The sequence below is a fragment of the Diabrotica virgifera genome, chromosome 9 (assembly GCF_917563875.1).
Source record: "Diabrotica virgifera virgifera chromosome 9, PGI_DIABVI_V3a".
NCBI classification, from domain to species: Eukaryota; Metazoa; Arthropoda; class Insecta; order Coleoptera; family Chrysomelidae; genus Diabrotica; species Diabrotica virgifera.
In genome coordinates, this window is record NC_065451.1 from 39,743,680 (window position 1) to 39,769,103 (window position 25,424).

The 25,424-nt window shown below is 32.9% G+C and overlaps 1 long non-coding RNA gene across 1 annotated transcript; it reads left to right on the forward strand.

Annotated features, from left to right (window-relative positions):
• Nucleotides 1-814: 814 nt before the first annotated feature.
• LOC126892285 (uncharacterized) lies at nucleotides 815-18,595 on the forward strand. Its single transcript, XR_007700763.1, has 2 exons — nucleotides 815-1,046; nucleotides 18,385-18,595. It is a non-coding gene; the product is annotated as an uncharacterized LOC126892285 (long non-coding RNA).
• The last annotated feature ends 6,829 nt before the right edge of the window (nucleotides 18,596-25,424 follow it).

Below are 25,424 nucleotides of genomic sequence, written 5' to 3' on the forward strand. Positions count from 1 at the left end.
AACGAAGAATAACTTCATTTTCGATTTAGGGTGGCAATAAATAAAATTAAGATACCTATGATGGTAACTAACGTTCTGAAAAGACATGGTACATGAAGAATAAGAAAATAACAGCCCATCCCTAAAAATAATCCTGCCAGTCACGAGAAAATTTTTATTTCATTCTCCCCACCTTGCAAGGTTGCTGGATCCGCCGTTGCTTGGTACCAGCACCTCTTACCAAATTTCGTGTTGTTGTCCCATGCCTGTCAGGAAATATTCAAAAATAAATAAAATAAAATTTTAACTTTGACACCCTGTTTCGGTTATTATCAACTTTTGTACTAAGGTAAGTAAGCTTAAATCGAGCTATTTTAACCTGAGGAATCTGAGTTTAAGCTATGGGCCATTCTTTACCAAACTGTGTGATCCCAGTCCTTCATATTACCTAAAAAATATTGTAACTATTTATAATGGGAAATAAGCCACAATATTATTAAAAATGATTTTGATTAACGTTTCGACGCCCAAATCGGGTGCCGTTGTCAAAATACAAAATAATTATTATTTATTAAAACTTATTTCCCATTATAAATAGTGAAAATTGTAAAAATGCCACAAGAAAATAAATTCAGAACAACCTAAAAAATAATTCCTAAATGTCATACTAACGCCCGATTTCATCATAAAGTTAACGTCCACTTCGCCTAAATCGCCCGTTATGCAAAGATAAAGTGGAAGACCTATAGATCTAGCAGAAAATTTACTAAGTTGGCAACCCTGATTTCAGTTGATTTCTCATTTCCGATTATCATGCGCAGTCGCAGCGATGGCGATGGCGGGATGGCGTCACGGAAGTAGAACTGTTCAAGTTCAAAGTTCAAAGTTGAAATGCACCTCTGCACCTGTAGCATACAGGATTAATGGAGGTGAAAGTATGTTTTGTTTGTTTGTGAGTAGTTATAAAGTTTGATATCTGCAGAGGCATATTCTCCCAAAAAAATGAATCTATAATCAAACTACTAAATTTATATTTACGTGTTGTGTCGTCGATTACACTGAACAATGTAAGTAATATATTTAGTTCACCAATTCTATTGTTCAATATTTTGTTGTCTTGATGTATTAGATAAGACAATAACCGTTGTAGCATACATTTCCATATAAAATAAAAAAATATACCATCGAGATTTTCGTACCATACACAGTATTAAAATCTAAAAGCCGGTCTGTGGAAATGTACGGCTTCTGGACGCCATTTTTGTCAAGTCCCTTTGTATTTGTAAAAATAAATTTAGGTCCCATGGAGGCCAGCTATATTATTTATTAAATCAGGATTCTTTCCTTGGGAATAGTTAATCAAGACGTTAGTCTAACTTGGGGGTCAAGTGTTAAAATTCCCATCCAATCTACATCACGGCCTTTCTGCATTATAATGGCACTAGTGACGTCACGGAATTTTTAGAAAATGTCGCTTAATTATTGCAAGTACATAATAGCTAAATCTGATGTTTTATTATGGGAGGCTTTTCGTTTCCGTTTCTCCATCATCATCATCAACAGCTATTCCACAGGTGTTTCTCCTTTATTTGCTTTAAGTTTTTGTTCTATTTGAAGCATATCCTGAGCATAGAATGACACTACAGCCCAAATTGAGCCTTGGCTTCCTTTATATTTTTTGCCTCCACCCTCATTTGTCTATGGCTGCTCTTCTCCATACATGGACTCCTAAAAGGGCTTGTGCGTCCTGTTTATTTTGTCTTTACAGCTCTTTCTTGGCTTTCCAACCAGTCTCTTTCCCTGCATTCTAGTGTTCAGTGCTCTTTTTGGCACCCTATCCTCTCCCATTCTTATCACATGTCCAGCCCATTAAAATCGTTGTATTCTAATCAAGTCTGACTGGGGTGTTTCCTTATAAAGTTGATAATTGATAAAGCTCATTGTTGTATCAGCTTCTGAAGATTCCGTTTCCCTCACAGGTCCTAGCATTCTCATCAGTACTTTCTTTTTGAATGTGCGAGTTTGTTTTTGTATGTTTCTTTCAGGACCCATGCTTCACTGCCATAGCATGGTATTGGTTGAATTAAGGTTTTATAGATTCTCATCTTTATATTTCGGTGGACACTTTTAGACCAAAATATATAGCAAGAATTATTGCAAGTTATTGTAGCCAAATTCGATGTTTTTATCATGTGGGCTTTTTGTTTCCATTTCTCCATCATCATCATCAACAGCTATTCCACAGGTGTTTCTCCTTTATTTGCTTTAGTTTGTGTTCTATTTGAAGCATATCCTGAGCATATAATTCTTCTACGGCACTACAGCCCAAAAGCCACTTGAGCCTTGGCTTCCTTTATATTTTGCCTCCACCCTCATTTGTCTATGGCTGCTATTCTCCATACATGGACTCCTAAAAGAGCTAGGGCGTCCTGTTTATTTTGTCTTCACAGCACTTTCTTGGCTTTCCAACCAGTCTCTTTCCCTGCATTCTAGTGTTCAGTGCTCTTTTTGGCACCCTATCCTCTCCCATTCTTATCACATGTCCAGCCCATTAAAATCATTGTATTCTAATCAAGTCTGACTGGGGTGTTTCCTTATAAAGTTGATAAAGCTCATTGTTGTGTCGGCTTCTGAAGATTCTGTTTCCCTCACAGGTCCTAGTATTCTCATCAGTACTTTCTTTTTGAATGTGCGGCGTTTGTTTTTGTATGTTTCTTTCAGGACCCATGCTTTACTGCCATAGCGTGTTATTGGTTGAATGGTTTTATAGATTCTCATCTTTATATTTCGGTGGACACTTTTAGACCGAAATATATGGCAAGAATTATTGCAAGTTATTGTAGCCAAATTCAATGTTTTTTTTATCATGTGAGGCTTTTTGTTTCTATTTCTCCATCATCATCATCAACAGCTATTCCACATGTGTTTCTCCTTTATTTGCTTTAGTTTGTGTTCTATTTGAAGCATATCCTGAGCATAGAATTCTTCTACGGCACTACAGCCCAAATTGAGCCTTGGCTTCCTTTATATTTTGCCTCCACCCTCATTTGTCTATGGCTGCTCTTCTCCATACATGGACTTCTAAAAGGGCTTGTGTGTCCTGTTTATTTTGTCTTCACAGCGCTTTCCTGGCTTTCCAACCAGTCTCTTTCCGTGCATTCTAGTGTTCAGTGCTCTTTTTGGCAGCCTATCCTCTCCCATTCTTATCACATGTCCAGCCCATTAAAATCGTTGTATTCTAATGAAGTCTGACAGGGGTGTTTCCTTATAAAGTTGATCATTGTTGTATCTGCTTCTGAAGATTCCGTTTCCCTCACAGGTCCTAGTATTCTCCTCAGTACTTTCCTTTCGAATGTGTCGAATTTGTTTATGGATGTTTCTTTCGCGACCCATGCTTCACTGCCATAGCATGCTATTGGTCTAGTTAACATTTTATAGATTCTCATCTTTATATTTCTGTGGACACTTTTAGACCGAAATATATGAGAGAGGGCAAAACAAGCTGTGTTTGACTGTGATATTCTCTTACTTGTTTCTCCATCTTCTATTTCTGCTCCCAGGTATGTAAACTTTCCATCTTTCCACAGAATTGCTTCCCCCATAACTCTCTTGGTATAGTTGATTCGCTAATCTGAGACACAACCAGTGGCGGCTCGTGGTAATTTAAGGAGGGTGTTCAATTAAAGAATGTAATTATACAAACGGTGAATAAGCGAAAAATTTTTGGGGCCTCGCCAAAAGATGTTCTGCAAAATGAAACCTATCTTTGACCCGATTAGTCAGGATGTCACACACTTTTTTTGTTTTGTGCAGAATATGATACCTACTGAATGATGGCGCTTCTTCGGTGGTGAAGGTGGACGCAGAAGTTACGAATATTGTAATGGCTTTGTCAAAACTGTTTAAAAATCCGTTTATTTTAACGGAATCCAAAGACCGAGATTGAAATTATAGTTTTATTCTTTGAAAACACTAAACATGGAAAACAAAATAAAGAATGTAGTTTATCACACCCGCATAATCACGAAGTTTTTCTATATTGTTCAACTTTAAAACAATGTTTAAACTTTTTGTTTCTCATTGCACATTCTTGTACCAAGTTTATCTCCGGCCAAGTTAGTCCATTCTTTTTATAAGAAGTCAATTTTCAAAACTATTTGCATTATCTTTTATAAACTGCACTGAATAAGGCTCCATCCTAACAAAACTACCTACCAATATTGTATTTAATAAATTCACACAATAGAAAATGCCAAACTGTACATGGAAACCCTCCGCCCCGGTCTCTGTGTGCAGTGCACAAACCCACAATGTTTTAAGATAGGAGAATCGCTGGTTCACAGATTTAAGAGCTCTTGTTCATCTATAGGGTTACTGTATAGTGGCTGGGTTCAATTTGAATTCTGCACCTACCACGTGCATCTAGCGTAGCGGTGTTGTGCAAATAAATTATGTGATTAATAAATACAGTTATATTTTAATGATACTATGATATTTATGAGATTTAAGAAAAAATATTTTAATGATATTTATGAGATTTTTAAAAATATGTATTTTAATGAAATTTGATTGGGTGTTCACTGCACAAGGGAACCAATGGAGAAACCGCCCCTGGACACAACTGTCTACACTACAGTCACAATAAAAATGCACTATATAGAAATAAACAAACCAAGACACGTTGAATGTTCGAGGAGCACTCCCAAATCATGATTTGGGAGTGCTTCTCGTGCTTGTTTATTTCTAGTGCATCTTTATTGTGATTGTAGTATAGGCAGTTGTGTCACAGATTAGCGAATCGACTATAAATAGAATGGGTCTTCCGAATAACGTTGTAAGTGCCACATTGTTTGTTTTTGAGAAGTCGAAGAAAAAGTTTTAAAATTGTGATAATGGCGAGTTTATACATTTTAAGGGTGAGTAATACAGTTTGTAATTTGTATTTACAAACTTTATTACTAACTCTTGAAATGTTTCAGTTTGCCATTGATATAATTTTAAAACTTTCCAGTTTCTTAAAAACGAGTGATATGGTGCTTAAAACGTTATTCAGCTTACTTTGTCTAATAGGCTTGTGTTCCTACTCTCCGAAATTTGCTCTTCATTCTAATTTGCTTTGTTTTGCTCTTCATTCTAATTTGCCTACTGTCCATGCTTTGCTTTCAAATACTTTTTTTTTTTGATAAATCATTATTGTACCACCTTGTGGCAGGCATTTCTCCATTAAGTGGAAGAGAGGCATTGTAATAGTTAATCCCTAAACCTTACACTAACCATCAACTACCCCAAAATTACCATCCAATCACCCTTCTCCCAGTAATTGGAAAAAAATTTGAGAAAATTATCCAAGGAAGATTAATATAATGAATTAAACCAACATATTCCAGCACACCAGTTTGGATTTATAGTCTAGTAAAATAAAATTACGCTATATGTAAATCAAAATGTAAATTCGTACAGGTTGAAACAAATTTTATATCGAAAGTTTAGGTGGGTACAAAAGATATTTTTAAGAAAGTATCCAAATCATACAAGGGGATCATTGTTTAAATAATTAAAAAGGGGTCATTTTTGCAACAAAAATCCTTTTTTAATTGCTGAGGTCATTCAATTACCAATGAAGATCTATACTATTGTTTTCTGTAAAGTTGAAAGGTAAATCTTTTACATAAGACTTACTAAATTAAATTTGACCCCCTATTTATTTAAATAATTATACATAAAGCTTTAAAAACAAATATGCAAAAAATTATTTTTAGCGTTTTAAATAAGCACTATAAAATATCTTATTTTACAGGAGAAATTGCTCTATGTTATCAGTATTTAAAAAAAAAATTGGTCCAAAAATATTTAATATTTTTTAAGATATTGAATTTGTTTATTAAATGTTACTCTATTTTCAATTTCAAAAATGCGGTTGTTGCCAAATAAATATTCATCTGTATTAAATCTTATTATATTTATTTTTATGTTTATGTTCGATAAATGTATTGATACATTCAAATTTCAATTAAATTTCTCCCTAAAATGGCATTTGAAAATTATTCAAATTTGTTTATAATTTGTTTTTTAATAACGTCGCGGGGATTAAATATTTTGAAATGCCGTTTCGATAATTGGATTCCTGGGATCTTTTTACTAATTAACAAATTTTTTTGTCTTTTTTCCTCTTCTTTTTTTTTCTTGGAGTTATATTACTACGGGCCCTTTTAGAGTTAAGTTTCATTAAGAATGTCAAATCTCTAAGTTGTAGATTCTAGACCAAAAAATATTAAGATTGGTCTAAAATCATTTTATAAAATGTGGCTACTTACTGAGTTATAGGGTATTTTATTTAAAAATTTAAAAATTATTTTTACCAAGTACTTTCAAACTATTTAACGTATCCTTATCATACTTGGCAGAAAGTGTGAGTACTGTAAAGTCTACTAAATTGTGATAAACAAAAGTTTCTAGCTATTACCAGAGGCGTACAGCAGGGGATAGTTAAATGTTGACCCTTCCCAAATTCTACGCCACTAAGGGAATTACTATTTTAGCAAAATTTTTCGATTCTCCAATACTTTCTATGTAAATAATATACTCTTTAGTGGTAACGATTAAGTCAATAGTTTTCGAGATATTTCTCGTTAAAAATGAAACGGCATAGTTATTTGATTCATTAATTCATTCATTTTAAACTTCCAATATCTCTCAAACTGATGACTTTATCGATACCAATAAAGTTTTTTACATACAAAGTATTGGAGAATCGAAAAATTTCACTAAAATAGTAATTCACTCAGTGGCGTAGAATTTGGAAAGGGTCAATCATTCACTATCCCCTGCCGTATGCCTATGGCACTAGCTAGAAACATTTATTAAACACAATTTAGTATGTCACACTATATGTAGTAATAGCCACACTTTCTGTTAAGTATGATAAGGATACGTCAAATAGTTTTAAAGTACTTGGTAACAATAATTTTTAAATAAAACACCCTGTACCTCAGTAAGTAGATACATTTTATTTAAGAGATTTTAGTTAAATCTTAATATTTTTAGGTCTAGAATCTACAACTCAGAGATTTGACATTCTTAATAAAATTTAACCCTAAAAGGGTAGTAATATAACTCCAAGAAAAAAAAAAGAAGAAGAAACAAAAAATTTTGTTAATTAGTAAAAAATTCCCAGAAACCCAATTATCGAAACGGCATTTCAAAATACTTAATCCCCGCGACGTTATTAAAAAAAACAAATTATAAACAAATTTGAATAATTTTCAAATGCCATTTTAGGGGGGAGTTTAATTGAAATTTGAATTTATCAATACATTTATCGAAAATATACATAAAAATAAAAATATTGAGATCTTAAGCAGGAGAATAGTTCTTTGGCAACAACCGCATTTTTGCAATTGAAAATATAGTAACATTTAATAAACAAATTCAATATCACCAAAAATATTAAATATTTTTCGACCAATTTTTTTTTGCTTAATACTAGTAACATACCGCAACTTAGTCTGTAAAATAAGATATTTTATAGTGCTTATTTAAAACGCTAAAAATATTTTTTTGCAAAATTTGTTTTTAAAGTTTTATATACAATTATTTATATAAATAGGGGGTCAAATTTAATTTAGTAAGTCTTATATGAAAGATTTAGCTTTGCAGAAAAAATCCCGTAGACCTTCATTACTAAGTGAATTACCTCAGCAATTAAAAAAGGATTTTTGTTGCAAAAATGACCCCTTTTTAATTATTTAAACAATGATCCCCTTGTATGATTTGGATACTTTCTCAAAAATATCTTTTCTACCCACCTAAACTTTAATATAAAATTTGTTTTAACCTGTACGAATTTACATTTTAATTTTTTTTTATTTTATTAGGCTATTAGAGAAAAATCATCTACAATCCTTTTTCAATAGTAACATCCAATATACAGGCAGCAAGTTGCAAGGACTAAAGGCCGCTGGAGTTTTCTTGGACATCAAAAAGGCTTTTGACTCCGTTTGGCATAGAGGATTGTTATATAAACTTCACAGAATGAAATGCTCCCCTTCTCTAATATGGATTATTGACGAATTTCTTAGAATACGCAGGTGTATAGTTAAGATCAATGAAACATATTCCCACTCATTTTCAGTGCAACAAGGAGTTCCACAAGGTTCACCACTCTCCCCTCTATTGTATAATCTCTATTGCAGTGACATATGCGACAATAGACTAACCAATACTAATTAGCTACAATTTGCTGATGACACTGCAGTGATATCATATGGAAAAAATTTAATAAAGACAATGGACTTATTGCAGAGGCAGGTGGATGACACAATATCTTGGATGAATAAATGGAGATTAACAATAAATCCTTCTAAAACAAGACTAATAATATTTAACCATAGAATCCAAGATCACTCACCGACTGTAAACATTGCGACAATATTATTAAACCCTCCCAAACTGTTAAGTATTTGGGAATAGAAATAGATAACAAATTGAAGTTCAACCACCACACAGCAGTTATAAAAAGGAAAATTATAACTAGAGCAAAACACTTCAGAAGTTTAACATATAAGAATGAGAAAGTTACGATTGAAACAGCAGCCAATATTTATAAAATGATTTGCAGGCCCATGCTGGAGTATGGTTCTGCAATTTTCTATAATTCTAAAGGTCCTGCCAAAAATATTATAAAAGTGGCTGAAACAACTAGCCTTCGACAAATTACTAGAATGCGCCATCCTGATAATCCACTTCATAATCCATCCAACAGAATGCTGTACGAGAAAACTGGAATTGAACCTATTAATGAGAGACTCAATAAGCTGTTTAAATAGCTCTTTATTAATGAACATAACAAAAATTTGATTGAGCCCCACATTGTGATGATACCAGAGGACAGTGCCTGTAGATGTCCAGGAAGAACTCTTTTTGAAGAAATCTGCTACACATCAAGACAATTAACAACTCTATTTAAATCATCATCTGTATTGTAACTAATTGTCAGTGATATTTTGATTACCGCCACATACAAATATTTTTTTTTAATTATTGTATTGTATTAATATTAACAAAAAACATATACTGTATTAATGTCTATTAATTGTGTAAATTGGCTGAAAGACTTCGGTCGATGGCCTTTTGGTACATTGTATGTCTCTCTCTCTCTCAAAAGTATTTTCAATTTTTAACTCATTATTTTTTTATTTGACTTACAATATCATTCTAGATATCCTCATATTTTGAAATAAAAAAAATTCCCTATATTTTACGAATAAAAAATATATTCTGAAGTTGATGTTTAAAATTCCGTCTATTATGTGTAATTCCAAGTAGTTTTACGCTAATGACGTAGACTTCGCAAAGTAACAAGACACTTACTCAACATACACACTACACATGACACTAATACTCATGTTGTGACTGGCTGAATGACAAATTTCATGCCATAAAAAAACTTTTTTTTTGTTAATTGTCATTTTTGACCTGGGGTCATTTTTCCCCCTCCTTGGTCATCCGTGTAACAAAAAAAGGTTGGTCATCGGAAGGTTAACCAGATAATAATAATGATATACATATTCTGTACTGCAAGAGCCACTTTTAATAAATAATATTTCATAATTTTTCTTTATTTTTTCTGTATAGCGTAACAACTCAAAATTATTTTTAAATATTTTTAGCAGAATTAATACAGTATTTTGTAGAGCTTCAAAAATCTTTGTAATTGACATAAATATTAATACATACTAATTTTAACAGTTTTTAAATTAAAACCTGGAAAAGTTCTAGCACAAATTTTAAATGTTGTTTTCTCTATACTTTGCTTTTTTGACTTATGACACTGTTTGAGCAGAGGTGTGATATGCTGAGCATAGAATTGCTTACCCCATAACTCTCTTAGTAAATTACTCTCAGTAAATTTGGTCCTTACTTCGTCTAATAAGCTTTTGCTCATTCTCTCTGAATTCCGTTTTCATTTCCATGACAGTGATGAGCACAATAATAACCGACAAAATAATGCAAAAGATAGAAAATATTAATACATTGTGAAATAAAAGAGATGAAACTAGTAGAGGTGGAAATTATTGATATAGACTTGTGAATTAATATTACATTACATAGTTTCCCACCTTTAGACGTATCAGAGGGGTACGACAACTGTCACTGTGACAGGAGAATTTTATAAAATACTCCTGTCACAGACAATGTTAATTTATATGTTTATGTCGATAACTTCCACCTCTACTAGTTTCATATTTTTTTACTTCACAATTTTTTTCATCTTTTGCACTATTTTGTCTGTTAACCTAGCACCTGCCATGTGGCTTTGCAAGGCGTCAACTGCCACGTGGCTTTGCAAGGCGTCAACTGCCACATGGGGTGCTCACAGCACCCCTTAAAAATTTTCTGTGATCTACTTGTTTATAAACAAAATAATGTGTTGAGTTACACAAGTATATAAAAACATGTTTTATTAACTTATTAGCTACTAATATATTATAAAAGTTAAAAAATAAAATTAAAAAGGTGTTAAAAGCAAATTAGTGAGTACCAACCCATAATAAATGAAGTGAAGTAAAATATCTAAAAAAATTAAAATTTATTGAGCATAGAGACTATATTAATAATTTAAATCAGTTATTACAATAAAAAAATGTAAATCTGACCTGTTTATCAAAAACACAAAAAAAATTTAAAACTTGCAGATACTGCAGATAATGACACCCCGATTCGACTTTAGAGCTACAAGTTCAGAATGACACTAAATATCCACTTCAAACGCAAACATATCTATGCTATATAATATTATAGAAAGCTACTATGACACACAGCACGGTTAACAAACTTGAAATATGAAATATTTGATGAAAATGTGTTATGGTGTGCTGGTAGCACCCCATGTGGCAGGTGGCGGGCTAATAGCAGGCGCACCACTGTATAGCATTGTATATTCCATCTTAATTAAAATTCCTTCATTTTTACCATAATCTCCACCATTATAAATTCTAATTCTTTGCGTTATTAGATTATGCTGTTTTAATTAATTTAATACGTTAAGCGCCATCGCAGTCCCTAGAGACTGCTGTGTATTGACGAAACTGCTATGACAAAATGTCTTGGCCTGTAGGCATTTTTTCAATATATTATTTGGCAGTTAACGTGGTAACAAACAAATAATAAATTCAATTTTGGTAATTTAAAAAAATTTCTTAACTTTGTTATAAACACCCTAAACATAGTTGTACAAAATGACAGTGTAGTTTACCTCCGAGGTCCAGATATAGGACTATATCTTTACCTTGGTATCAATAAAACAAGTCAATGTGGTAATATAAAATAAATAAAATTATTTGGCTGTGGATAAAATTGGTACTAGATATGCCAGTTAATTATCGTTTTTTTGCTTCTCCTGAAAAGTTGACTAAATTGACATACACTTTTTTACAGAGCACCCTAGATTAATACTTGCAAATATTTATAACCTTCAAATGTTACCTTAGTTACCCGATCTGAAATATCTGAGTATCAACTGACAACAACGATGTTTCATATGTTAAGGATAGTTCCAGATTTGTAGTGTTTAAATTAGAGTTAAGAATTGGTACAAAATGAGAAAAATTCCTTTATCATTATCCATTATCAAACACTTTTTTATTTTTTGTTGTATATTTATAACATTTATAAAATGGTTTCCTAAAGATACTTCTAATATCTTTGTGTCTATTTGTATCCTAATCTCGTGCCATAAATTACACAGGCCTACAGTGTTTTTGGTGCCAAAGTGCTTAGAGCTGATTTTAGGTATATTTGGGGTGCTGATTCCGAATATGGCTTTAGTTTTGCGCTATCAGCTCTAGTTTTCAAGATAACGTAGGTCATGCCAGCTTTTATGCATTAAAATACGAATATGCTGATATGGATATACTAAATTGAAATAAAAACCACACAATTAAAAAATACGTATATTTTAAGTCATTTCATTATCAACGTCCAGCCCTTTGCGTCCACTGCTGGACATAGGCCTCCCTCATTTTTGTCCATTTTGCTCCATTTTGAGCACTTTGCATCCAATTTCTTGACATTTTTTTGAGATCGTCCGTCAAACGAGTAGGGGGTCTTCCTCTACTACTTTTGTCTAATCTCAGCCTCCACTCAAGTAATCTCTTCGTCCACTTCCCATCCCTGATTCGGGCGATGTACACGGCCCAGTTGCACTTGAGGGTGGCAATTCGGGAAATTACATCGGTAACTCATGTTCTTAGTCTTAATTCTTAATCTCCAACTCGGTCAAGAAGCGACATACTCAGCATTGACCTTTTCATTTTCCTCTGAGCTGTTTGCAGCATTTTAGAAGTTGTAGCTGTCAATGTCAAAGTTTCGGCACCATAAGTCACCACAGGCAACACATATTGGTCACATGTTTTGCGTTTTAAAGAAATTGGTATATCGCTTTTAAAGATGTCTTTGAGTTTTCCATAGGCTGCCCATGCTAGGTTTATTCTTCTTTGTAGTTCGCATGTTGGGTTGTCTCTTGTGATCTTTATTTCGTGTCCAAAGTATATGTATTTTTCCTCTAGCTGTACTTTGTTGTCCCCAATATTGATATTTCCGCTAGGTAAAATAGGTTTGTCATGAATTTTATTTTGGAGTTGTTTATTTTAAGACCTACACTGGCACACACTAACTGAAGTTCATGTAGCATTGCACATATTATCTTGTTGAGGTTGTCAGAGAACAAAACTATGTCGTCTGCGAATTAAGCCATTTAACTACAATAAAACCTTTTGTACAATGAAACAGATATACAATTAATTTTGAGAAAAAACTAACAAAATAGAAAAAAACTTTACTTCACGTAACGAAAGCTTCGCTTGCGTTGATTTCCTGGAATAAACTTTTAAACAGCCTCTCTTAAAACCCCAGCAAAAATCTGCCACCATATGGGTGTCCATCTTCCTTGGTAGCGGTCCTCAATAGTTTTTATCTCTAGGTGAAGTCTCTCACCTTGCTCCTCACTTGTGTCACCTAAGTTTTCAGGGAAACGGACCAGGTGGCTGTGAAAATAGTTGACTTTGATGCTCATATTCCATCCAAGTGATTGGAAGTTATTCAGCAAACGGTTTACCAGCTCAGCATAGTTTTCACTTTTGTGATTTCCCAGAAAACTTTTCATAATATCCACAAATGAAAACCGAGCTTTTTTCTCTTCCTCATTCATTGACCCCACAAAAGCCGGATCCTTTGTAAGAAGTCTGACCTGTGCTCCATCAAATATTCCAGCTTTAAGTTTTTCCATACTTATCTGGGACAGCTTCCTTTCTATGTAGGCGAAGGATGGCCCATGGGCTATGAGCCATTATTAGGTGGATGCTGAATGGGTTTACAAGTGGTAAATGTATCATTTTAAAAGTTTAAAAATACGCTGTGTCTAGGTACACGCTAACGTGTACGCAAATAAAAAAGTTAGGTACACGCGAAATGTCATCAAGTCAGTGACGTCACTATTTAGCGTGCACTGTTACTGGTTTTTTACATACACGCTAACTTAGCCACGTGTATGCTGTGGTAAGTAGGTATATACCGCGAGTATCAGAGAGTCAGAGTGTTAGAATTTGTTTAATCGCGTTATATTTACACTTTAATATTGGTTAGTAAAGAGATTTATTATTTTTTATTTATTTGTTTAGTGTTTATTTTTAAATTAATTATGGAGTGTGGACAAGTATTTAGGTAGTTCTTTTAATCAGTTTAACAACATTTTAAAACAGTATGAAAAATATAAGAGACTACTAAATTAATATAATTATTAATTACTATTAATAACTATTAAATTAAACCAATAATTAATCTGAATAATTTTTGTATTTTGACAACTACCTCCAATTTGGACGTCGAAACGTTAATCAAATCATTTTTTTAGTTAAATTGTGGCTTATTTCCCATTTATAATAGTTGATTATAATAATTAACTTACGTATAAAAATTATTTTAATATTTTGTACATGTCATGTCAACTAAATACATTATTTATTTTGCTAACCTGAAAATAGGTATACTTTTATAATATAAATATGCATTGATTTATAATTAAGTTTGAAACATAATATGAATAGTTCTGCTTCCCTTCCCTTAACAAATATTTTTCTATCAAACAAACACTATACATATCAAAATAGCGTGTACCAAAATATACAGTCACTGTGCACGCTAAATAATGACGTCACTGGCTTGATGAAGTTTAATTCGCGTGTACCTAACTTTTTTATTTGCGTACACGTTAGCGTGTACCTAGACACAGCGTTAAAAATACTCTTCAAGCTGTTTTATTTCCTTATAAAATAGTAATATAACGACATTAAAGTATTATTTCTTCCATAAATAAGGCATAATACAGTGAGAACAACAAATATATACTGAGGAATAAGTTTAATTAACAATGTATATTCCTTTGAATAGCATACTCTTCATTATCTCAAATATTAAAACTCTAATTTCGGAATTTGTCATATCCATAAAACTAGAGCTGATACAAAAAAACGAAATCCATATTTCGATTTATCGCCCCTAATATAGTAAAAATCAGTTTAAAGATTCACGGCACCAAAACAAATTTTTTTTTCTGTAGGCCTGTGTTATCTATAATATAGTCTTAGTTACTAAATGTTATGTCTCCTTACAATAACTATATCACTCCATTTAGAGAAGAACGTTATATCTCAAAAATCAACATTATGTCAATATCGTGATGTAAAGATTATTGTTTTTTTTAGTTAATTATATTATTTTAACTTTGCAAACAAATTAAATGCTTTTATTATGGTTTGATGTCACGAGGCACGATAGTTAACTAGAAGTAGATTGGTATGATGGTACTTTCTCTTGGATTGACAAACTTTAGAATGAACTACTTTTGTATTTCTTCTTCAGAAAAATATAGCATTTTTTTATTATTTTGTTAAAACTTTTTCTGTTGGTAATGTTATGTAAATGTTCTGATGATCTTGCACATAAAAATAGGTTACATTATTAACTATTTTTATGTTGTCTAAAATATATGTCGTTCCATAAATGGAGCGATATGTATTTATTAACAAAATTACTTTAAACAAAAAAAAATTATTTAACTTTTCTTACTTGTTTTCTCCACCATATTAGTCATAGTGATTTCATCATAATTAATGTTCTATCAAACTTCACATCCCTGGAACAAAACATTTCTTCAGTTTACTTTGTCTAATAAGTTTGTGATCATTCTCTCTGAAATTCCGTTTTCATTTCCATGTAGTGTAGCAGTGTATATTCCATCTTAATTCTAATTCCTTCATTTTTTACAAAAATCTCATAAATGTTGTACATTTAAATCAGTTCAAAAATACATTCAATTTTGCTGTTTCGATTTTCACTTCATACTCGTTATGTGATTTATTTCATTTTTTTGATATGTCATATTATTTCCAAGAAAAAATTTGAAGTGAAAATTGAAAAATATAAAATATTGTAATTAACCTTCTTTTTTATTACTATCCTTAACATAAAACTCATAAGAAAGCACTTCAGAATTTTTATAAAACTCTCCTGATTTATATTGGCTTGATATAGGCAATGGTTCATGTTTCTCACTCAACAACAGTTGTCCTTACAACAATTTTTGTTTGTGGTAGCTAACAGGGGTAGCAGGGGTGAAATATTTTCATGCTACCCCTGTTAGCTATCACAAACAAAAATTGTTGTAGGACAAAAGTTGGGCCTCTCATCAAATTGAAGCTATTCAAAATGAATCAACATATGGACAGCGTTATGCATAACTCGACCAAGCGCGATTTCTTTAATATCGAGATAACAGCGGATTCTGGTGACACATAGCTTAACCCTGTAACCGTCACACATTAAATTCATTGAAATAAAATTCTAAAAATTTGTGTGGGCGTTTTTTAAGCGGCTATGAACATATCGGTGGGGTTGGTATATGCAATTTTTGTATAAAAAGTGGAGTTTGAAAACGTTGCCCTCAAGTAACATTGTCCATTAGTGGTATATAATGAGAACGTTGCTCCAAAGCAACAGTATCAGTTTGAGGTTAAAATTTTTGCATTGTGCAAACGAGGAATCACCATCAACAAAAGTAATTTTTTTAGGGCTTACAATATGTAAAAAAGCTACAAAAATAAGCAAACATGAACTTTATTACTTACACAGTTACAAGAAAAACAAAGATAAAAATTTATGGAGAGTTATGGAAATTAAAGAAACAATTCTTGCCCGGTGTAAAACATAATCTCATGTCACATTTTTGACACATAATTGTCATGTAGCCATTCTTGCAAAAGCGGCATCTTCCTTTTGGTCCATAGATGGGCCAGTGTCCCACGTTGTCTTTCCTAGTGATGTCATGTGGTCGACTTTTCGTAGGAGTTACAATTTTTTCGACCGTCTCGTTCAGTGAAGGCCGCCCCTTCTTTTTTATTTTACCTGTCTGGTGAAAAGATTCAGCTATGTCCATTTTAAATTTTTTTAAAGGCATTGGTTATACTTTTAGCTACCTATTTGTAGCTACCTATTTTTAGCTACCTATTTGTATTTCATCATATTCATCTCCCGAATCTGCAACTAAACACTCATTCAAATGCTTACTTTCGATGTCCTTATCATCGGATATACTCTCTGTATCTGATACATCTGCTCTAACAGGAACTATGTATGTAGCTGGTTTTTTTTTCATAAAACGTAACAGGAGGGATGTTCATATTTCTGAAAAGAAAATTTAGCTTAGTTTTTACCATTACCACTTAGCGTCAACGTTGATTCTAAGCAACATACTTTTTAGGCAAAGTTTTTGCTAAAACTACTTTAGGCAAAGTACAAAGTAGATGTATGTTTTAGATTATAAATAAACCTTTCCTAAATATATTCTAAAAATATTACAGCAAAATACGTGTTTTTACTTACCGATTTGTTTATATTTAACTAGCAACGTCGGCACTACAACACTTCCATTGAAACCTCACACTCGAAATGATGCTTACTAAGTTAAAAAATTGTAATACAGGTGGCGCACATGCCAGAATCATAGACGAACGGTTGTCGCTTGGATACCACACCGTCCTACTGTGGTAAAATTCGACGTATATGGAAAGTTTGAAGTCAATGTTGCTTGAGAGCATCATGCGCGCTTACAGGGTTAAACTATCTTGGAAAAAATCCCTGTTATTGTCACGTTAACGGTTACTAAGAAAAACAACATTAAATCAAGCGACATTAATCCACTTACCATTAAGCGACCATTAAGCAACCCAGAAACGAAAAACTTTGAAGCCGTTTATCTCAAAACTATGTTTTGGCGCTTGGTCGAGTTATGCATAACGCCGTCCATATTATGTTGATTTGACGATTCTCAAAAATTTATTACTAACTGGGTTATTTTTGTTAATTCTCAAGATAATTCTCTCAAATAGCCGAAAAAATATTTGTCCTACAAAATGCAAGGTCTTACCAAAGAGTCCCCTCTTTTCAATGTGTATCATTAACGAGGTCATGATAATAATTACTAGCTATCTGATTTTTTATGTTGATTAGTTAATATTTATATAATGTAGCACACACTGTCCCACAAATTGCTTGGTACGTTATCCTGGTCCTACATTTAAAAGTTGTAGTGAAAATACCTTACGTAAAAATAATTATTACTATCAAGATTGAATCTTCGTGAATAGCTTCGATTCGATGAGACGCCCAACAATTTACTCTAAGAAAATTTTCGTTTGTGGTAGCTAACAGGGGTAGCAGGAATGAACTAACTGTATTTTTTAATTCTCAAGATGATTATCTAAATTATTCCAAAAAATATTTATCCTACAAAAAGCAAGGATACATTTGTTCTACAGTACAGTACTAATAACAAAGAATGATCTTGTGGTATTGGTATTAACAACTTTTGAACGTAGGACCAGGACAACATACCACATAATTTGTAAGACAATGTGGGTGTTAAATTATATAAACATTAACTAATCAACAGAAAAAAAATCAGATGGTTAGTAATTAGTTTTCATGACTTCGTTGATGATACACATTGGAAAGGAAGGACTCTTTGATAGGACCTTGCATTTTGTAGGACAAACAATTTTTCAGCTAATTGAGATTATCTTGAGAATTAACAAAAATAGTTAGTAATAAGTTTTTGAGAATCGTCAAATCAACATATTTCATCCCCGCTACCCCTGTTAGCTACCACAAACAAAAATTGTTGTAAGGACATAAGTTGGGCGTCTCGTCAAAATGAAGCTACTTAAGAAAAATTAACTTGTTAATAATAAATAGTGGAAATGGGCCTGGGACCCCGAACTATAATCTTTATTTTTTAATATTATTTTGAAACATATAGATGTTGATTTACTCTAAATTCTATTTTTTTTTCAGGTTAAGAGCAGAAGCAGCGCCATTACAGTGTCTGGATACATATAAGTGGATTTTTTAATTATTGAGAACATGTAAAACCTCATCAGATTTTGAAACAGCCTTTGAATTTAGAAAAAAGACATTGGCGAATATTATTCCAAATCTTGATCTAATGTGTAAATGGAGTAATGTACTCCCTAAAGTATTGTTAATATTAAATGTTTTTTGTGTTTTTGTTTTATTTTTTTGTAACTAGTTTCAGGTTTTTCAAGTTTTGTTCAAAACATTCAAGGAGTAGATACTTACCAAGATTTTTTTAATATTTCGTTAGTATCTGCTGTATGTTTAAAAAATCGAATGATAATCATGCAAAAGGAAGTACAGAAATAAGTGAAATTCAAACGCCTCTGCCAATACTAACGAAAAGATATTTATTGAATTTTTATGACGTGAACAATCGTAGTCAAGGATTTTCAACTCCATGGACGACATCAAAAATATATAGAAAAAGACTTCACAACTTTGGGCAACAGCTACGTGCGGATTTATTTTCTTGTGGCTGCCTATGTTTGTTCTCCTTAACTATACATTTTGTAAACTGGACTTGGACAGTCCATAGTAAACTCGGACCAGTTTTTGAACTGAGTAGAGAACTGCAGGGTTTGCTATGGAACTCTGAGGACCTCATTGTCTTGTGACAGGCTGATTGACACCTAGTCAACGCCATTAAAAAAGATCTGTAGATTTATTTATAACAATCATTACGATAGGATTGGCTTCAAATTTGAAAAGTCAATTTATGGTTTGTTATAAAACGAGAAGCAGATAAGTTATCAACCGTATGCTGTTCTACAAATTATTTATGTATTTAACCTTACCTTACATTTCTGAGGTTTGGATCATTTTTCTAATGTATCATTGGGATATTAAAGTAAAGTTAAACTTTAATCCTAATCGATATATGTATATACATATAGAAAAAATGTGGAGAGCGACTTGGACAGTCCATAGAAAACTCTAACCAGTTTTTGAACTGAGTAGAGAACTGCAGGGTTTGCTATGGAACTCTGAGAACCTCACTGTCTTCTTTATATAGATACATTATTTATAATCACCAGCTTTTGAACTGAGTAGTAAGATGCAGAAAAGTTTGGTATGGAACTCTGATATTCTCTAGGGGAGGGTGGTCCACAGCAAGTCAAAAATCATATTTCTTCAAATGGAACTCAGAACTACGGTTTAGATGTCTATTTGCCAACAACACAATAGATTAACTTAAGAAAAAAACCTAACAATTGTGAACAAGCGGTTATTTTTTTCATTAAAATTCTCACTGTAGCTCATGCGAAGCACAGTGAGACATGGGTATTTCAGTTTTCTTATCAAACATCGAGTACCGTATATCGGGGTTATTCCGGACGATTTTTTCAGTTTTTAGCTATATTTTGACAACTGTTGAAACTAGCTTTTACCAATAATATAATTTTGATAGGTCTCTATACAAGCTTTAAATTTTATAAAAGAAAGTTTACCCTCCTCTCTTGGGGGAGGGGTTTTTTAATTTTAAAGGGCTGTCCAGAATAACCCCATAAAGCGGGGATATTCTAGACACTATGGAAATAACGCTACTATTAAAGTTAATTCTCTTACAGGGCTTCTCTGGACAAATAATTTTTTTTATATACAGTATGTCCCTGTAAGTTGTATCCATATGGAAAACTTTTTTATTATTAATTTTACGAAGAAAAGTTATTCATAAAAATCTCTGCTTGGTCCAAAACCTAAAATTTAACCATCAAATATCAAATTTTTTGAATATTATACGAGGCATGTCAAAAAGTTTGAATTTCACTCAAGAGTAAAGTAGCATTATTTTTCACAATATTGAAAATTGCTATTATGAAAAGTTGTTTGGAATTAAAAACTATATTCTAGTATGCAATTACATCCTTCTAATTGAAAATTTTTTTTTGAATAATTTTGGATAACTAACATTATTTTCAGTTATTTTAATTCAGTTAACTCTTTTATTATTAATTTTACGAAAAAAAGTGATTCTTAATAAAAAGTTCTGCCTGGTCTAAAACCTTAAATACAACCATCTTATGTTAAATTTTATCAATTTTATACGAGGTATGTCAAAAAATATGAATTTCGCTCAAGAGTAAAATACGTTTATTTTTCACAATAGCAAAAATTGTTATTATGAAAAGTTATTTAGAATTAGAAACTATGTTTCATTATGTAATTACATCCTTTTAATTGAAATATTCTGAACTATAAAGGTACTTTACTTTTGATCTAAATTTATCTTTTTTGACATACCTGGTATAAAATTGATAAAACTTCAAGATAGTTGTATTTTAGGTTTTAGACTATCCAGAACTTTTTAAGAATCACTTTTTTTCGTAAAATTAATAATAAAAGAGTTATCAAAATTGAAATAACTGAAAATTATGTTAGTTATCCATAATTTTTCAAAAAAAAAATTTTTCAATTAGAAGGATGTAATTGCATATTAGAATATAGTTTTTAATTCCAAACAACTTTTCATAATAGCAATTTTCAATATTGTGAAAAATGAAGCTACTTTACTCTTGAGTGAAATTCAAACTTTTTGACATACCTCGTATAATATTCAAAAAAATCGATATTTGATGGTTAAATCTTAGGTTTTGGACCATGCAGAGCTTTTTATAAAGAATAACTTTTTTCTGTAAAATTAATAATAAAAAAGTTTTCCATATGGATACAACTTACAGGGACATACTGTATATATTTTTATAAACGAAACATTTTTTTTATCAAATAAAAAACAGTGTTTATTTCAGAAAAAATAATACAAACATTGGTAACTAAGTCAAAAACATTATTTAAACAATGTTTAAAACTAATAGGAACTTGGGTTACCTAACGTGTAAAAAATAATACTTTAATACAGTAATCCCTCATTATCCGCGGACTCATCTACCGCGGTTTCACTTATCCGTGGTTGCGAATCTGTTGAATCTTTAATGAGAATGTTTTATTATTTTTATATATTTTTTATAATTTGACCAGTCGCGTTAAATTACTCATGATACACCACTGGGGCTTGTTCTTAGTAGTAATACTTCGGCAATTAGTTTATAGTTCAGAAGGTTTAAAATACCCGCGAATGTAGACGCTGATCTCAGCGTCTTTATTTTTGTTGATATGATAATACATATTTCACAGATACGCAATTTCATCATATTTATTTCTATGTATTAATATACGTATCCAACTTGGGATTATGTCATATTCTTCTTTGGATCGTAGATCCCTCGCCAACCACGGTTTCACCAACCGCACCTTTCTCTTCGGAACATAACCCCCGCGGTTGAAGAGGGATTACTGTACCTAATACAAAACTTGCTAAAAAACTAAAAAGGAAATTATTGCCAGTTAAAGGCTGATAAATCGTCGTCAGGAAAATTATAAAACAGTCTTTTTCCTGTTCCAGTTGTTTTCGGTTTTCTCAGTTTTTTTTAATCACATCATCTCCAACATTATCTTATTATCAACATTATCTATTATTCTTCTGAGGATTTAATAAAAGAGTCAGATTTAGTGGATTTTTTTAGGAACTCCACCTCATAAGGGGTATCATAGGTGTCCCAAAAGCCAACAATTTTTCCAATAAAGTGACACGGAATACTCTTTCTTGTGTATTCAACAACCACCCAGTCATTTACGGAAAAATTTTTCGGCTCTGTTTTCTTTAAAATTTATTAATGGAATTTCGTCGTCGCTGCTGTCTGATACATGCTGCTCTGGTCTATTTTGATATTGTGAAAAAGTTGGTAGATCACTGCCAAAACTCTCCGGACTTTCGCCACCTTCACTGTCTGAATGAACTGTCCTATTCTTCATCAGTGGATGGTGGCATCATAACTTTTGCTTTTTTGGCTGGGTTTTTTGGTTTATCGAATTTTTTTCGTTTTTGAACTTTTGAAGATACCGGCGTAATGTCTTCAGCTGATACGCTTTTGCCAGGTTCTACGGCGATTTTTTTTCTCCTGTTTCTGCTGGTCCTGTGAAGCGGAATCGTAGCGCATTTCTTTGAGCATATCTACGACAGCTTCCGAAATTATACGAGCTGGCGAACCAGTCTCGTTTTGCCCAGGAGGTAATCTTTCCTTTGGTTCGGATGGATTAAAAGGAAAGAGGCCAGTCTTGCGGAAACCAGGATTGATTTTCGTCTAGTTTATTCCTAAGTTGTTTTAGTAGCTTAGGAAATACATCTTTAGACAAAGATGCCATTTTTCGCCTCTCTGTTTTTTTCCAGTGCGTAAGTATTTGCCTCCAATATTTTTTAAGAGGGGCGTAAAATGCCACATCCAGAGGCTGCATCAGGTGGGTGGAGTTGCTGGGCAGACATACAAAAGCAATATCCATTTCTTCACACTTCTTCAGCACCTCTGATGGGAAATGCGATGACAAATTGTCCCCAACTATAATCTGTAAGAAATAAGACGCAGTTTTAAAAAAATAAAAAAAAAGAAAGCAACAAGCATACAGACCTTTTTTCTAAAAAATGGAACAACAATTGTAAAGAACCAGTCCTCGAAGCAGGCGGCATCGAAACACCCACTCTTCGAACGGTTGTATCGTGCTCCAACCGGACCTCCCTGTGTCCAACTGTCCCACATATGGTCTGCCTTATAAACCGTGTATTCTGGTAGAAGCTGTCCATCTGCGGTCCCAGCGAACATTAAACTAATTGCAGTTTTTGTCGAATTTACTACCCGTTCCGGGTACTTGCAGCCTCTTTTAAAAATAAATTTTTTCGCACCAGGATTATCAGTTAAATTGGTCTCATCATAGTTGAGAATTAGGGAAGGATCTATGCCCTTAAACACATCTTTAGCATTATTAAAAAATACATCCAAGTTTTCCCTATTCACTTTTGCTCGTTTTGTGGATATATTTGCTGACAGGCGGTTGGAGATTCTGCCTCTGTGCCGTTTTAAAAAGTTTGAACCCCAATCGGGGCCAGGAGTGTTGTTTGTGAATCTGCGTTCGACGCGCCCCATTTTATCCAGGAATGACTTAACCAGCAGGCGTAAGTCTAACAGATCAAAAGGAAAACCCCAGGCGGATAATGTGTTCAAATGATCAATGATCAGGGTTTCTTCCTCCATTGTCAAAGCGCATGGCCTTCCTGCTACACTAAACGTATTCTTGTTAGAAGCTCTTAAATAGAGAGTAGATCGAGGAACTTTATATCTTGTTGCTGCCTCTCTGTAAGTTAAATTCCCACACTGAATCTCTCTTAGGGCGTCCTGCATGTTTGTTTCGGTGTAGCTATTATACGGCGTATAGTTTTGGCCGTTGCGACTGTGATGAAGAGTCTTTTTGTACTCTCGAACCATTTTTCCACTGAAAAATTAAAAAAAACTTTTAGTAAGGGGCTATTCTGGACTACGGGGCAATTCTGGACAGTCAAAAAATGCCTGTCCAGAATGGCCCCGGTTGACAAATATACTTATAACTTTTTTTTGGCTAGAACAAAAAACACAACCTCAAGGGTCAATAATAACAAGCCATGTAACATTTTGTTAAGGTGAAAAACATTACCATTACTTACTTGGAAATGAGTGCAGCACAGAAAGCTTGACCGCTATATTTTTTTAACGGTTTTTCCACGAAATTTTGTTTGCGCGCCAAAAGGTGAAAATGCCCAGCGCGGACCTTCCAACAGTTATCAACCAACTGGCTGAATTTCTCGCGAAAAATTGTGAAAATCACGCCACCCGCAAGTGCAGGCTTTCGGCGCGGTTGCCACGTTTACCTGAGAAAACGCGTTGTCCAGAATTACCCCGCATGTCCGGATTAACCCCGTTATACGGTACCGAAAATTTTATACCAAATTTAAAAATGTTGCATTGTCACTTAGTGGGGGCTGAAATGGATCTGGAAGCAAAAATACCACATCTGGCTTTCTTATAAAAGCGACATCCACGCCAGGAAAGACGAAGCATTGTCTATTTTATTGCTTTTCCTCGAATATGACACTGAACTCTTCATCTTGTTTTTACTTCTGTAATTAAAAGAAAAGTTTAAAAATATGCAATGGTACGAGGTATTATAGCTATATTGTTACCTGTAGCTTTGCCAACATAGTGTACTCTACTAGGGAACCGTCGTTAGCCCATACGCCATTTTGCTACAGGTTTCCAAATACTCTTTGAATTATAAGAACGGTGGTCATCCAATTTGTGATAACGATCCATTTGTTGATCGAGTGTCATGCAATTATAACCTGATATCAGTTCGTTTATCTCTGTTTGATTTTCAACTATGTACATTACACTAGTGTCATGTTCTATGAGCTTATTTGACGTCTTAGATGAGATAATCCATTTAAATTATTCACAATCTGCGCGAGGAAAATAAACTTGCTGTAGCTGGCTTTATACAATAAATCACAAAAATACTAGATTTATTGTAAAAGGTAATTTAGAGTTAAATTAAATTAAAAAAATTTAGAAGGTTAAATTTAAAATACCCTAAAGAAGGATTAGATTAACACGTTCGCGGACACCTAGTTTTTATAGGGGGTCGCAAAAAACACTTGTAAAAATCTTAAAATTGTTATTTTTCTGTCATAAAAAAGTAGTTTCATAATATTTTAGAATGTTTAGGTTGTTTTTTTTTATAAAAAAAGGTGCGGTAAATGCCGCTACGTCCATATATGTCACAAAAGTTGTGCAACTGGACAAAGCGGTACATGCCGCTCTCGATTAGTAAATGCAACTAAATCTTTATTTCTGTAAAAAATAATAAAGAAATATCCTTATAACGAAAATCTAATACAGAGATACGCTTATAAAAAAATTTAATTTTTGTGGTACAGTTCAAAACACGGTACAATGCAAAGTGCTGGTTTATCGGCACACGTTTTACACAAGTATCTGGTTTCCTTGCGTTTTTTGTTTCGTAAACACCACTTGCACCTCACATGGTGAGTTTTGCGGGTGTCTGTAGGGTGTGGAATTATATCTGGAAAGTGTTGTTCATTGTTAGGGTTGACAACT